This window comes from Mus caroli, chromosome 3 (assembly GCF_900094665.2).
Source record: "Mus caroli chromosome 3, CAROLI_EIJ_v1.1, whole genome shotgun sequence".
Taxonomy (NCBI): Eukaryota; Metazoa; Chordata; class Mammalia; order Rodentia; family Muridae; genus Mus; species Mus caroli.
This window is the reverse complement of record NC_034572.1, coordinates 15,089,826-15,104,123: the sequence shown is the minus strand read 5'-3', so window position 1 is coordinate 15,104,123 and position 14,298 is coordinate 15,089,826. Positions and strand designations below refer to the sequence as shown.

At 44.1% G+C, this 14,298-nt stretch overlaps 1 pseudogene; it reads right to left on the bottom strand.

Moving 5' to 3' along the window:
* Positions 1-9,277: 9,277 nt before the first annotated feature.
* Positions 9,278-11,947, bottom strand: LOC110291044 (annotated as a pseudogene).
* Between the last annotated feature and the right edge of the window lie 2,351 nt (positions 11,948-14,298).

Sequence of the window (14,298 nt, the reverse complement as noted above, 5' to 3'; positions counted from 1 at the left end):
TGTAGCTGTCTTCAGACACCCCAGAAGAGGGCATCAGATCTCGTTATGGATGGTTGTGAGCCACCATGTGGTTGCTGGGATTTGAACTCAGGACCTTCGGAAGAGCAGTCAGTGCTCTTAACCGCTAAGCCATTTCTCCAGCCCCATAATTGCTTTTTGATAATAAAATCCAGCAGTGAACACAACCATCTTCCTTCGAATTTTACCTAAAAGTATAACCTTTTTAGGATTTCATGGTTGCACATCAAATGTAGGTCAATATTTACAAAAGTCACTAAACACTGATGTTGTTGTTGTTATTTTGGTAAAGCAAATTGTTATTTGAGGCATTAAGGACCATCAACAAATTTCATATTCTAAAAAGTTATTATTGTGTGTGTGCATGATGACTCTGTACAACAGCATGCATTTGGAGGTCAGAGGACAAAGTCATGGAGTTGACCCAACTTCATGCAAGTTCTAGGAGCGACCTTGGGTCATCAGGCTTGCATGGTTAAGTGTAGTCGTTGTTACCTGCTGCGCCACCTCCCTGGGCTCTTATATTTCTTTTTAATCTACTTATTTATAATCAGTTCTGGTCAGCCACAAGACAAAGAAAAGGCAGCAAGATATTTTGCATCATCTAGTTTCTTTTGCTATTAAAGAAAAAGAACCTGGAACTAGGCAACAATGACAACAACAACAGCAACAACAACAACCTAACATGTTCCCTGAGCATAAAGGCATCTTATGAAAATCCAAATTTCTTTGATTCCTCTAAGACTCTATAGACATTCTTGCTACCACTTCTGCTTCTAAAGTTTAGGTCAAACAGTAAGTTTGAGTTATCTTTCTCTAAGCCATTCATTCTAGAAAAAAGTAAAAAAAAAAAAAAAAAAACAAAACAAAACAAAACAAAACAAAACAAAAAAAAACAAAAAAAAAAACCACTTGGAAATGACTGATAACAAAATTGTGCCTGTTTTCCCAAGGGCCTTAGTGGCTGGTTCGATCTCATGGCTGGTGGTTAGAGACCCCATCTACCCTGAGGGTCACTACCTTGGTTACTGACTCTGCTCAGGAACATGTGTGGGCTGCCTTTTCCTTCTCTGCCTTTCTATTTATAGCTTCCCTCATTCCAAGAAGAAAATCAGTTTCTTTGTCACACATGTGACACCCTGGGGACATGCTACAGCTGTAGTGAACTCTAAGGAATAAGGAGTCTGTCAAGGACTAAGATGGTTTGAGCTGAGAACTTTTGCTATTATTTTTATTATTTATGTTTATTATTATTATATTTTATTAAGAAATAATTATTTTTAAATGGATATGGGCAAGATTTCTTCTTCAAGGAATTACCATACTTTATTGTCTTTTATCCCAAAAGTCTTGTTCCCGAAGAACCTAAATGTTCTTCAAATAGCATACCTGTGCTTTCAGTTTTGAAGAACACTGTATTTAAAAGTGAAAGGATAAATAGTATTAAATATCATTCACTCAATCCTCTGCCACAGTTGGAGTTCTGTATCAACAGTGTCTCAGGGAGAGGCAGGTATTTTCATCAGCCTGCCTCACACATAACTTGTTTTCTCTTTTCCACACTTTGCCTACATGTCAGTGGGAGAAAGCAAAACTTAAGCTTATGTAAAAACTCAAAATGCAGTACCTCGGGAGTAAGTCTGAGAACAAGTAGGGTGAATGAGTTCTCTCTAAGGGAGAGAGAAATGGAAAATATAAATAGAGACAGGAAGCCGGGCATGGTAGCACACTCCTTTAATCCCAGCACTCGGGAGGCAGAGGCAGGCGGATTTCTGAGTTCGAGGCCAGCCTGGTCTACAAAGTGAGTTCCAGGACAGCCAGGGCTATACAGAGAAACCCTGTCTCGAAAAACCAAAACAGAGACAGGAAATCAAAAGTGAGAAGCCTTAAAGTAACTCTTCCAGGACATTTTAGTTTAGAATTAGGCATTATAGTTAGAAACTGGGTGACAGACAGCATAGAGTAAAACAGAAAGCAACAGAAGCACAAACCCACTATAACCCCAAAGACAAAAGCCAACACCTCACAGTCTCTTTGGCATTCCAGATACTTCTTTTCATGAGGTTATTTATTGAGCTCTACTTGGTCAAGGCCTGCAGGCAGCTATGAGGAGCACGCTGAAGGTCCACACACATGGGGCCCTGGATTGTGAGACTCTAGCCCTCACAGGACAGGAGCTTTGACTGAACCATGTCACTCTCAACTCATGTTGGAAAATTCTGTGTAATTTTCCCACATCTTCAAGGAATTTAATTATTTTGAAACTGGCACTGCACTTGTGCCTTATAGAAGCACCCCGACCATTGGCCTCCCAGGTCAGCTACTCCCATCCCACCCCTCCATCCTCTATGAAAGACTCAGGCTGTGTGAGCTAGTCTTGTCTTACAGCACACACACCTTGTACATTCTCCTTCCTGAAGACTGGCACCTATGCACCTTCTACATTCTCTTTTCTGGAAGCATCTCCTCCTTCCCTGCCACATCAGCTATTTCTTGGACAGTCCCTCTCTCTGGCTTCAGTTTCTCCTTTTCATTTGTTTCTCTTTATGGCTCAGAGGGTGTATTAGTCAGGGTTTTACTGCTGTGAACAGACACCATGTCCAAGGCAAGTCTTATTAAAAAAACAACATTTAATTGGTGCTAGCTTACAGGCTCAGAGGTTCAGTCCATTATCATCAAGGAGGGAGCATGGCAGTATCCAGGCAGGCATGATGCAGGCAGAGCTGGGATTTCTACATCTTCATCCAAAGGCTGCTAGTGGAAGACTGACATCCAGGCAGGCATGGTGCAGGCAGAGCTGAGAGTTCTACATCTTCATCCAAAGGCTGCTAGTGGAAGACTGACTTCCAGGCACCGTATTGAGCCCACACCCACAGTGACACACCTACTGCAACCAGGTCACACCTATTCCAACAAGGCCACACCTCCAAATGGTGCCACTCTCTGGTCCAAGAATATACAAACAATTACATTCCACTCCCTGCCCCCCATAGACTTGTTCAAACACATGAGTCTATGGGGGGCCATTCTTAAACATAGCATAATGCAAAATGAAGTTAGTCCAACTTTTGAAGTCCTCATAGTAGATAGTAGTCTCAACAATGTTAAAAGTCCAAAGTTCAAGGTCTCTTCTGAGATTCATCCAACTTAATTAACTGTAATCTCCAAAGCAAGGCAGGAAACCAGCTGGGCAAACTCCAAACTCTGCATCTCCATGGCTGATATCAAAGCGGTCTTCAGATCTCCACTCCTTTTTCATCTTTGTTGACAACAACAAACTGCTTTCTCCTGAGCTGGTTCCATTCCCTGTTGGCAGCTTTCCTCAGCATGTATCCCATGACTTTGGCATAAAGAACATCTTTGGGTCTCCAAGGCAACTTCAATGTTACAGCTTCTTGTTTCAGTGTCTGGGATTCTACTTGATCTTTTGGACTCCTCCTAAGGGCTGGCATCACTTCTCCAGCTCTGCCCTCTGCAGCACTCTAAGCTCAGGTTGATCCACTCCACTACAGCTGCTGTTCTTGGTGATCATCCCATGGTACTGACATCTCCAATACACTGGGGTGTTCCACTCTAACTAGACTTCACCCATAGCCTCTCATAGGCTCTCTTCATGGTGCCAAGCCTCAAATCCTTTGCATGACCCCTTCAGTCCTGGGCCATTAAGTACAGCTGAAGCTACACCTTCTCCAGTGGGCTCCATGACCTCTCACAGTGCCAAGCCTCAGCTGTTCTTCATTACACCTTCATGCCTTCAAAACCAGTACCATCTGGGTGACTCTTACACATTACCAAGTCCAGCAGCAGCAAGAGGTACAACCTTGGCTATCTCTGGAACACAGCTTCTTTGTACTCCCAGAAAATAATTCCCAGAAGATTTCACCTCAGTGATGCTGGTCTCTTCTTAATCATTGCTAATTTCTTAGCTCCAGCTAACCAGCATCAATTGTCCCAGTGATTCCTTGCATTCTTAACTCTAGAGCCAGAGCCACATGGCTGAAGCTGCCGAGTTCTGCTGCTTGCAGGACGTAGAACATGACACCCTTGTACTATTATATTATTACTGGCTTGATGTTTTCCAAATCCTTCACTGCCTAAGCTTGGCTATCCTGTATCTTTCTCTATAGATTGACCTTGAACGCAGAGATCAGCATGCCTGTCTCCGGGGATTAAAGGTATACCACCAAGCCACAATCTAAATTTAGCTGGGTAGGATCTTGCCCCAAGGTCCCACTCCCTTAATCTGTTATCTCCTAGAACACAGGATTTTGCTCCATTTCACTTCCTGGTATCCATTTAATACTCGAAATTGTATATTTTTCCTTTCTAAGCTTGCTTTGCTGTTCAAACTTCTCTTCATAAGACTTAACCAGAGAACAAAGTCTCTGCTGGGTCTGCTTGTGGACGTTGTACATCGTGGTGCGGAGCCTAGTGCGCACCACGATGTACAACGTCCACAAGCGTAGACCAGGCTGGCCTCGAACTCAGAAATCCGCCTGCCTCTGCCTCCCAAGTGCTGGGATTAAAGGCGATTGCCACCACTGCCTGGCTTAGTCAGGGTTTCTATTCCTGCACAAAAATCATGACCAAGAAGCAAGTTGGGGAGGAAATGGTTTATTCAGCTCTCACTTCCATACTGCTGTTCATCACCAAGGAAGTTAGGACTGGAGCTGATGCAGAGGTCATGGATGGATGTTTCTTACTGGCTTGCTTCCTCTGGCTTGCTCAGCCTGCTCTCTTACAGAACCCAATACTACCAGCCCAGGGATGGCATCACCCACACTGGGCCCTCCCACCCTTGATCACTAATTGAGAAAATGCCCCACAGCTGGATCTTGTGGAGGCATATCCCCAACTGAAGCTTTCTTTGTGATAACTCCAACCTGTGTCAATTGACACAGAACCAGCCAGTACAGAGGGTCTTGCCTTAGTGGCGAGTCAGCAAATACTTGACTCCATAGCCTCCTCCCCACCATTCCAAAATTCAAATCTGGAATTCATACATCCAGGGAGGGAAAAGGTAAGGGGAGGAAAAGGTAGTTACTCTGTATCTCAGTTACTCTGCCTTCCTGAGGTCAAGCCAAAACATAAGGCAAGGCTGACACCTAGTGGCTACCAGGAACCCTTTCTCTATGATCCAATGCACTGCACTTCCTAACTAAAACTGTTTCCAGGGGCTAGAGAGATGGCTCAGTGCTTAAGATGGCTCTTATTCCAGAGAACTTGGGTTTGATTCCCAGGACCCACAAGGAGGCTCACAACCCTCTGCAAAGTCAGTTCCAGGCAATTCAGTACCCCCGAGTCTTCTCCAGGCACACACGTGATGCACAGACATACATACAGGCAGAGGAGACACCCACACACATGAAATAAACTGCTTCCAAACTCACTCCATACATCCCCTTTTCCCACTCCACTTTCCACTGGCACCAGTGTGCTAACATAACTGCATTCACCCCGAATTTTCTTTGCAGGTCTTCTCAAGCCCTTTACATATTGATGTAGATATCAATAGAGTGAAAATTAGCTCCCCAAGGTTTGGTCATGGAACGCTTTTACCACAAGTATCCTGAGATGTGAGTGCTTCAGGGTGAGAGACCTGTGACACAATTTACCATTTCATTATACACTGGGGAACAAGGGCTGAAAAGCCAAAGTTAAACCCATGGCTGAGCTATCAAACAAAATCATTTTCACACTTTTCTTAGGCTAGAAGATACTCAGAATGCAGGATTTGTCACAAAGATTATTTACTGTTCCAACAGTTTGTGCACAGTATACGCTTCCTGGTACGTTCCAACTCTTTTCCTATTCATGCCTCAATCTTTACTGTCTCCTAGGAAGGCAGTACACTGGCACTATACTCTCTCTCTGCTGTGACTACTCCCTCTCCCAGATTCCTTTCCAGTCCCTGTCCTTTCCCTATCTCATATCGGATTCCATTTCCCAGGCTGACACATGCACTCAGTCTTTCTGGAAGGAATTCAGGTCAAGCAAGGTAAATCCTTGTGGTCTTTTCCTTTTCACAACCCATCTGCTGAGACCTTCAACAGGTACCTAATTGGATCTTTAAATAGTCTGAGCTCACCAGACTATTATAATAGTCACCATTGTTGTAATCTCAGAAAAGACCAGTTTCTGACTGTGTATATGCCTAGACCCAGTAAACACATGTTGCTTGATATATTATTTTAGCAACAATGCCAAGTTCTACACTACCTGTCACACTGTGGGAGCAGGCCAGCTTCTTTGGGACTATTTGCTTAATGGTAGCTATGCCACATTGCATCGTCCTGTCCTTCCATGGTATAAGGTCCAGCCCAGCTCAGCACATACTGTGGCATCTGCTTTTTTGAAATCTGCAAGTATCATGATTCCAATTGCCTGTCTGGTGCACACAGTGGTTACCAAGTACTATGGCATCCTTGGTGCAGCCTGTACTCATGCTGTGCTCTGGAGCTGCTTCAGGGTGTGTGGCCTGACGTTGTGCATCATGCAGCTGTAGCCATGGGGGTTCTTGTCCTCTAGTTGTTCCGCACTCATTGCCAGCCAATCCTGGCAGCTGGACTCCAGGAGGAAAACATCTGTCTCCAACTCGCTCTGCAAGGTCACCTGAGTCTGCTTTAGCCCATTTTCCAGGAGTCAGAACTAGCTGCTAATGCTGAAATCACCTTGGTAGCAAGAACTCCATAGGGCCTTGTATATACTTTAAAGCCTCACATTAATAAAACAAAAAAAAAACAAACAACCCCTAAAATTGACCAACCAAAAGCCCCAGAGCAAGTCTTTGAACTTTAACTTCAGGTGAACAGTTTTGATAAAATTCTCAAAATGCCTTTAGCTGCACATGGATGGATACCTAGGACTGGCAGGGCTCAGCTGTGCGGTGCCTCATCGGCAAAGCATGCCCCAATTCAATAAAGATGGCCAAGTCCTATGAACCTAATTATTACTTTATCCAAAGTTATTAACATTAATTATTTTATTATTATGATCTTTCCTTGCAACTTCTAAAAGTTATCCTATAAAAGTGAACCACTAAATAAATAACCTCCAGCCCAACTCCCAATTCCAAACTGCGATCGACTGGACTGACAGACCAAAAAGAGGATGGACTGACAGACCAAAAAGAGCATGGTGTGTTCATGCACTGGTAGGATTAACATAGTAAAAATGGACATCCTACCAAAAGCAATCGCCATCAAGATTCTAACACAGTTTTTCACAGACATGGAAAGAGCAGTTCTGTTTCATATGGAAAAACAAGACAAGAGAAAACAAAAGCCCTAAGATAGTAAGAATAATACTTAATAATAAAAGAACTTCAGAGGGAATCACCATCCCTGACTTCAAGTTGTACTACAGAGCAATAGTGATAAAAACCACATGGTATTGGTATACAGCCAGACAGATCCATCAAAGGAACAGAATTGAAGACCCAGAAATAAGCCCACACACTTATGGATACTTGATCTTTGACAAAGAAGCAAAAAACATAAAATGGAAAATAATAAATGGTGTTGGTCTAACTGGCCATCTGTATGTAGAAAAATGAGAATAGACCCACATTTGTTGCCACAGACTGGACTCAGTCAATCCTTCAACCCGCAGGGAAACAGGATTTCGGTACTCAAGTGGACAAGGCGTCAGTGGGATCACAAAAAGACACAGACACCAGAGAGTGCTGTATCTGAATGTAATTTCTCAAAACGAGCATCAGACTTATATATTATAGAAGAAAACAAAGAAGTTAGGTGACACATCAGCCAAGGTACATTGAAGTTATCTGACACAAAACAAAAAATGCATACAAAAAGACTGGCAGGAACCAGGCAATATTTACAACTGAGATAAGATCAGCTATCTAAAGTCAGCTATTGACAGGAGCCAAGTGAGGATTTCACACCCTAGTCACAATGTATGCTATTCCTCTGAGCCTTGTGAAAGCTTCCACCAGGGGGTTCTGCTCTTCCTGATCTTTTCATGAATAATGCAATACTGTAGTTCCATCTTAAACCACAACCCTCCTTCTTCTTAGACCATTATAAATTCTTGCATATGGGAGTAACTTGGCTGCTCTTTTAAGTGTCTGTAGGGAATCTCCATTTGTCAGAAGAACTCACCAACATTCTTCTAATATACAATGTAGTCTGTCATGTAATGAGGATTGTAATGAGGATTCTAAGTTTACTATTTTGAACTAGCCCTGAGATTACTAGCTCCTATCAGGCAAACTGTGAGATGCCTGATTACTGTCAACACTGGGGCATTTCGTCTGAATGAGTAAAATTCTTATGAAATTCCAAGCCCAGGGTCAGCTCCAGGACACTGTTGAAGGCCAGGAAGCAAAGGTTCAACCTGATTTAGATATTTGACAACTTATTTCTCGGAGGCACCAATAATAAAACAATACTGAAAGAAAGCACAGAGATCCATTCACTGCAAAGACAGGTCTGGAACATTCATGCTACAAGATGCCAAGGTTCGGGGAGACTAAATTTCCATGAAACTCTTTGCCTCAGGGCTGCGTACAAGCTTTTGGGCCTGCCATGCAGTCTTCACTGGAGTGGGTGTGGCAATTTGTCACTGTCACAAAGGTCAAGTCCAAGTGGGTCAAGGACCTCAACTTAAAAACAGATACACTGAATTGAATAGAAGAGAAAGTGGAAAAGAATCTCAAACTCATTGGCACAGGGGAAATTTTCCTAAATAGAACTTCAATGGCTCATGCTCTAAAATAAACAGTTGGAACCTCATGAAACCAAAAAGCTTCTGTGAGGCAAAAGACTTAGTCAATAGGTCAAATCGGCAACCTACAAAATGGAAAAGATCTTCACTAACCCCACATCCAGTATCTATCTATCTATCTATCTATCTATCTACCTCCAATATAAATAAAGAACTCAAAAAACTAACCTTCTAAAACCAATCAAAAAATGGGATACAGAGCTAAACAGAGAATTCACAAAGAGGAATCTCGAATGGCTGAGAAGCACTTAAAGAAATGTTCAGCTGGGCATGGTGGCGCACACCTTTGATCCACACTTGGGAGGCAGAGGCAGGTGGATTTCTGAGTTCGAGGCCAGTCTGGTCTACAGAGTGAGATCCAGGACAGTCACAGATACACAGAGAAACCCTGTCTCGAAAAAAACAAAACAAAACAAACAAACAAAAAACCAAAAAACAAACAAAATGTTCAAAGTCCTTAGTCATCAGGGAAATGCAAATCAAAATAACCCTGAGATTCCACCTCATACCAGTCAGAATGGCTAAGATCAAAAACTCAGGTGACAGCAGATGCTGGAGAGGATGTGGAGAAAAAGGAGCGCTACCCCATTATTGTTGGGATTGGAAACTGGTACAACCACTCTGGAACTCAATCTGGCAGTCCATCGGAAAATTAAAAATAAGAACCACCTGAAGACCCAGCTGGTTAAATAGAATACTCTGTTATCTATCCTAACTTAAGAAAGGCTTATAAATCCATATGTTATGTCCTAGTTAGCTTGTATATTATCTGAAAAGTACCCTCTTACTATATTCTCTCAATGCTAAATAGCCTGGGTTGGCTATGGGACTATAACTAGTCTTTCAAGACCAACCAATATTTGAAAATATAGGAAGCCCAAGTGCTGAGATTACAAATGAGCAGCTACATCCAGCAGGAGATTTCAAGTTTTTTGCTGTCTGGATGTTTTACCCTGATATCAATGACTTATTTGAACTTAATAAACTTGCTTTGCATAAATATCTCCTGAAAATTCATAGTAAAAAGTCCAGTATTGAGGGAGGAGCACTTGGGGACAGAGCCATGAGGCCTCAAGTTCCAGTTCAGCCTCTGCTTCATAGTGAATTCGATCCCAGCACTGGCTAAAATCTAAAACCCAAGCCAATTCAACAAAAGCCACTGGTTATAAACAAAATGACAAGTATTTTCTGGAGTAACAAGGTTAATTCCAACTTATCATTTAAAACAATGTGTTCATTTGGACAACATCAGTTCTACTGTGCTCTCCATACTGTACTTTGCACTAAATAAACTTCTGAGTTTTCCTAATACAAGTGACTTACCTGTAACCATTTTCTTTCTTTCTTTTTAAGCACACAATATATTGGTACCCAGGTCACTGGCTTCAAGTTCAACAACTTCTACCTACAGTAAAAGTTAAAATTAACACCAGGTATCAGCATATCTTTTATAATACGCGCAAATCACATAGTTTTCCCCATTCTCCCTCCTTTGATACATACACAAGCTGTTACAAAAATAATGCGAAAATGTTGAGACCAAGCTACTATACTTCAGAAATCTCATCAACCCAATATACAAAGTCAAGATAAAAAAGCAGGCTGTTAAGTTATTCCTGGTTCTGACCATATTATTTCTACAAATCTCATGTTCTCAAATTAGAGCTATAAGTTCCAGCCAATGTCTCTGTTGTGGGAAAAGCATAGTCCAGCACTGACTTGAAGGGAGGCAAACCTGTCCCTTCAATGTCAAGCTCAACGAGGGCGGCGGCCACCTCCTGCACCAGTCTGCAGCTTGAATAACTTAACCTTTAGTACAAACAGTCCTAGCTTGGCAGAACAGGATCAGTGGGAGAACACTGCTTCCTCCTCTTCCCACCTTGGTACAACTCTCCTTTCTTCTTGTCACCTAGAGCAGGCTGCCTGGAATGCCTTTTTTTTTTTTTTTTTTTTTTTTTAAGATTTATTATTTAGCCACCATGTGGTTGCTGGGAATTGAACTCAGGACCTCTGGAAGGGAAGTCAGTGCTCTTAACCGCTCAGCCATCTCTCCAGCCCCTGCTCTTACTTTTGCTGGATCCCCTTTCTCTTTGCCTTTCTGGCTCATTTGCCTCTTCTCTCATTTGCTTGTTGATGCGCCCCCTCACATCCTGCTAAGGCTTCTTGCTGTTCTTGACTTTCAGTAGCCCCAACTGGTCATTTTCTCGGTTACAAAGTCCTCAAAGAGGGACTAAAACTTCCTCTTCTTCCCGGACTTTCAGGGCATCTTCTCCTTGGAGAGGTGCTCCTGGAAGCGTCCCACTGCGGCGGTGGAGTCACTGGCCACTTGCAGTGCGCAGATCAGCTCCTCCTTACTCAGGTGTCTCTTAGGGTGCAGGCCGACTGAGTTGGGCATCTGCATCTTGTGCACTCGGGCCAGGTTCCTCGGTCGTTTTAGCTCGTTCTTGGCCACTCGTTCCTTCTTGGCCTAAATCTGCTTGGCGAATCTGCTTCCATGGGGTCGGTGCCCCCAAGCACGTTTATCAGCCATTCCATGCTGTGGTTCCGGGCGAGCTTGCAGTCCCATCAGCACCGCCACTGGCCACTCACCTCGTCCCACATGAAGGTGGTCTTCTTGGGCGGATGCTCTTAGGATGCGCGACTGCTGCCAGGGGGTGAGCAGCTGTGGCCGGGACAACAGGTTCCCGTGGGGCAGGCGAGTGGAGGGCACCGGCAAGCGCGCTACCACCGCCTCCTCCAGCGCACTGTCGGCAGCAGCTCGGTGATGAGCAGCTGCGTGCTGTCCCGCGCCAGGGCCGGCAGCTCGGCCTGTCCGGGAGTGCGGTCCGGAGCTGGTAGGGTGCCAAGGTCGAATTCTTGCTCCAGCTCTTTGTGCACCGGGAGGCGCTGCAACTTCTCCGCCTCCACCTGGCCTGCAGCATCTCCGCGCTCTGGCCCTCCATGACTCCCGCTGCGGCTCGGTCCCCTCACTTCAGTGCAACATACTTCAGAACGTACTTTATTCTAGGGGCACCCAAAAAAAACCCCCAAAACCACAGACGGACCTCTGGACTCTTAATCCGGAAAGAAGAGTTTATTTCCGGGGTACGTGGAGCCGGTTAGCAATGTGCGGTAAGGGAAAGGCCAGCAGAGGGCGGCATTGGAGAGCTGATGGGCTTAGAGGCCGGCCCCGGATTCGCATCCGAATGTGGCCTTACGGGCGCTGAGGGTTGCCTGTATGAAGACTCAAAGGCTCAGGGACTGGCTAGGACTATGTTTCCCAGAGTGCAGCGGGGCGGGGAGTGGTTGCGGTAGGGGCTTCCCAAACTTCTGGGGCTGCTAGCTTTGTTGTTTACACAAGTAGTATGCAAACACACTGCGGGTAAATCAGTTACAAAAGTGCTTGGGGCGAGACAAATTATCTCCCCAGAGTTATAGCCAGGTCTTTGTGCCCCAGGAGTGAGCGATTCCACGGATACACTTAAAGATGGATTGTTTTGCGACTTAGGGCAGGCTTCTTGGCTGTGCTGGGTGGTTGCATGGCTTAGGTTCCAGTTACCGCTGTGCCACTATTTGATCCTGAGATATTTATTTAAGATTGAAAAATCGTGTAAGGTGGTGACTCTTATAGTACTTCCCATCCAGGACTGTTTTAAATTTGTGTGTTAAGGAAGGCTAAGATACCAGTGAAAACTAGCTATCCGTTTTTATTCATACTTGTGGTGGCTTGGGAATCTAAGGCCGCATTATACCCGTCTCAATTTACTGTTTTTACTGTCATTTACTTTGATAGGTGTTTTACCCTAGTTCTGTTAATACATTGGTAAATTATTAGTTACTTAATTAGTAACTGGTACAGAGAAAGTTCTCAGTAGATGAGATCTACTGTCATTTCCACTGATGAAAAGGCAGACCTAGGACGTGAATTGACTTAATAAGGTTAGACACCAAGGGAATATGAGTGCTATAGGCATTAGGACCCTGGTGTTACAATGGGCGCATTTTCAGTGTGATGTCATGCAAACATTTTTTGTTGTTGTTGTTTGAATCATATTAGTAGACTTTTATTTTACTGAAGTTTTCTAATCTAGATCACATGAGGTTGAAGCAGAACTCAAACTTTGAATGCATCTGATGAGGCCTTGAATTCTTGATCTTCTACCGCCCTCTCTCCCAAGGACTAGCGTTATAGACATGCAACACTGTACCCACAATTCTAAAGCCAAGTTTTCAGTTAGAATACAATGTAACAGTTTTTAGTATGGTGCTTTCATACATGTACTGGGTATGGCATATGCCTATAACCCCAGCACTCTAGAGATAGAGTCAGAGGGTCAGGTGTTCACGGCCAGCCTTAGTTGCATAGGGAGTCATTCAAATTATTTTTGTTTCTTACATCTCTCTAAATTTGCTCTATGGCTAAGGATGGTCTTGGAACTGATCCCCCTGCCTCTTCTTTCCAAATTCTGGGATTACAGGAAGGAGCCACTATATTTCTTTAACTGTATCCTCTTGATGCTAGACCAGATGTTTAAAACTACACAGCACAAAGCTTCCCCCAAAGTTGTTCCTCCTTCTGTCATCCTCTCATTGTCTTCCTCATGGCCTTGGCTGCCCGAGGAACCCTGCCATTGGGAATACCGCATCGACAATAGTCCCAGGTTATGTCATAATCATACTGTCTAGTAACCTGCTCTGATGATGGCAAGTTCATCTTTAACTTTTCCTATCTCCATATCTAACCAGTTTAAAAGCCTGTTGGCTCTCTGCTGGCAGGTCCAGGCGAGAGGAGAGAACCCACTTCATCCTCTCTGAGGCTGAGTGGGATGGTGAGTGTTGATGGCCCCAAACAAACACACCTGGGCCAGGAGTGTTGTCAAAGCAGAAACTCACTTTATTAAACTAGACACTTGCTTATATAGAGAAGGCAAGGAGGTGGGGGGTAGGGGTATGGGGTGAGATGACATATGTGGTGGAATGGGATGACGAGGGGTGCGGGGTTATCTCACGGGGCCTACATCAGCAGTAGCTAGGCAGAGGCAGTCTCAATCAGGTTGGTAGGTCGTGCTGAGTCATTCTCGAGTGGAGGAGAATGACGGGTCTCGAAAATTGAGCCCAAACCAAGGCCAAAAAGGGCCCAACAAAAGACTCGGTAGCTTGTCTCTGTATATTATGTCCTTCCCATTCCCACTGCCATGGCCTTACCTGATCCTAGTCTGGATCTCTTCTATCGCCTTCTCTAGATCATCCTTCTACTTTGCAAGCAACACCAGTTTCTAGCTGATTTTGACACACCCCTAGGCCTCTGTAGACATCATATGACCTTTGTGGCTATCAAAACCCAACAGCTTGCCTCAGAGAGCTGTCTTCCGGTTCCACAAGCTCCCTTGGTTCTATTGAGAACCTCAAAAGGCTTCCTGAAGCTTCCCCATGGAATTCCATGAGTGTGGCCAAAGCACATGCTTCTTTTGTACATGGCAGACTCATGACTAAGCTGGGTCCTGTTTGGTTATCACCTGGCTTCAAGTCACTGGTAGTTATAAGTCAGAGTAG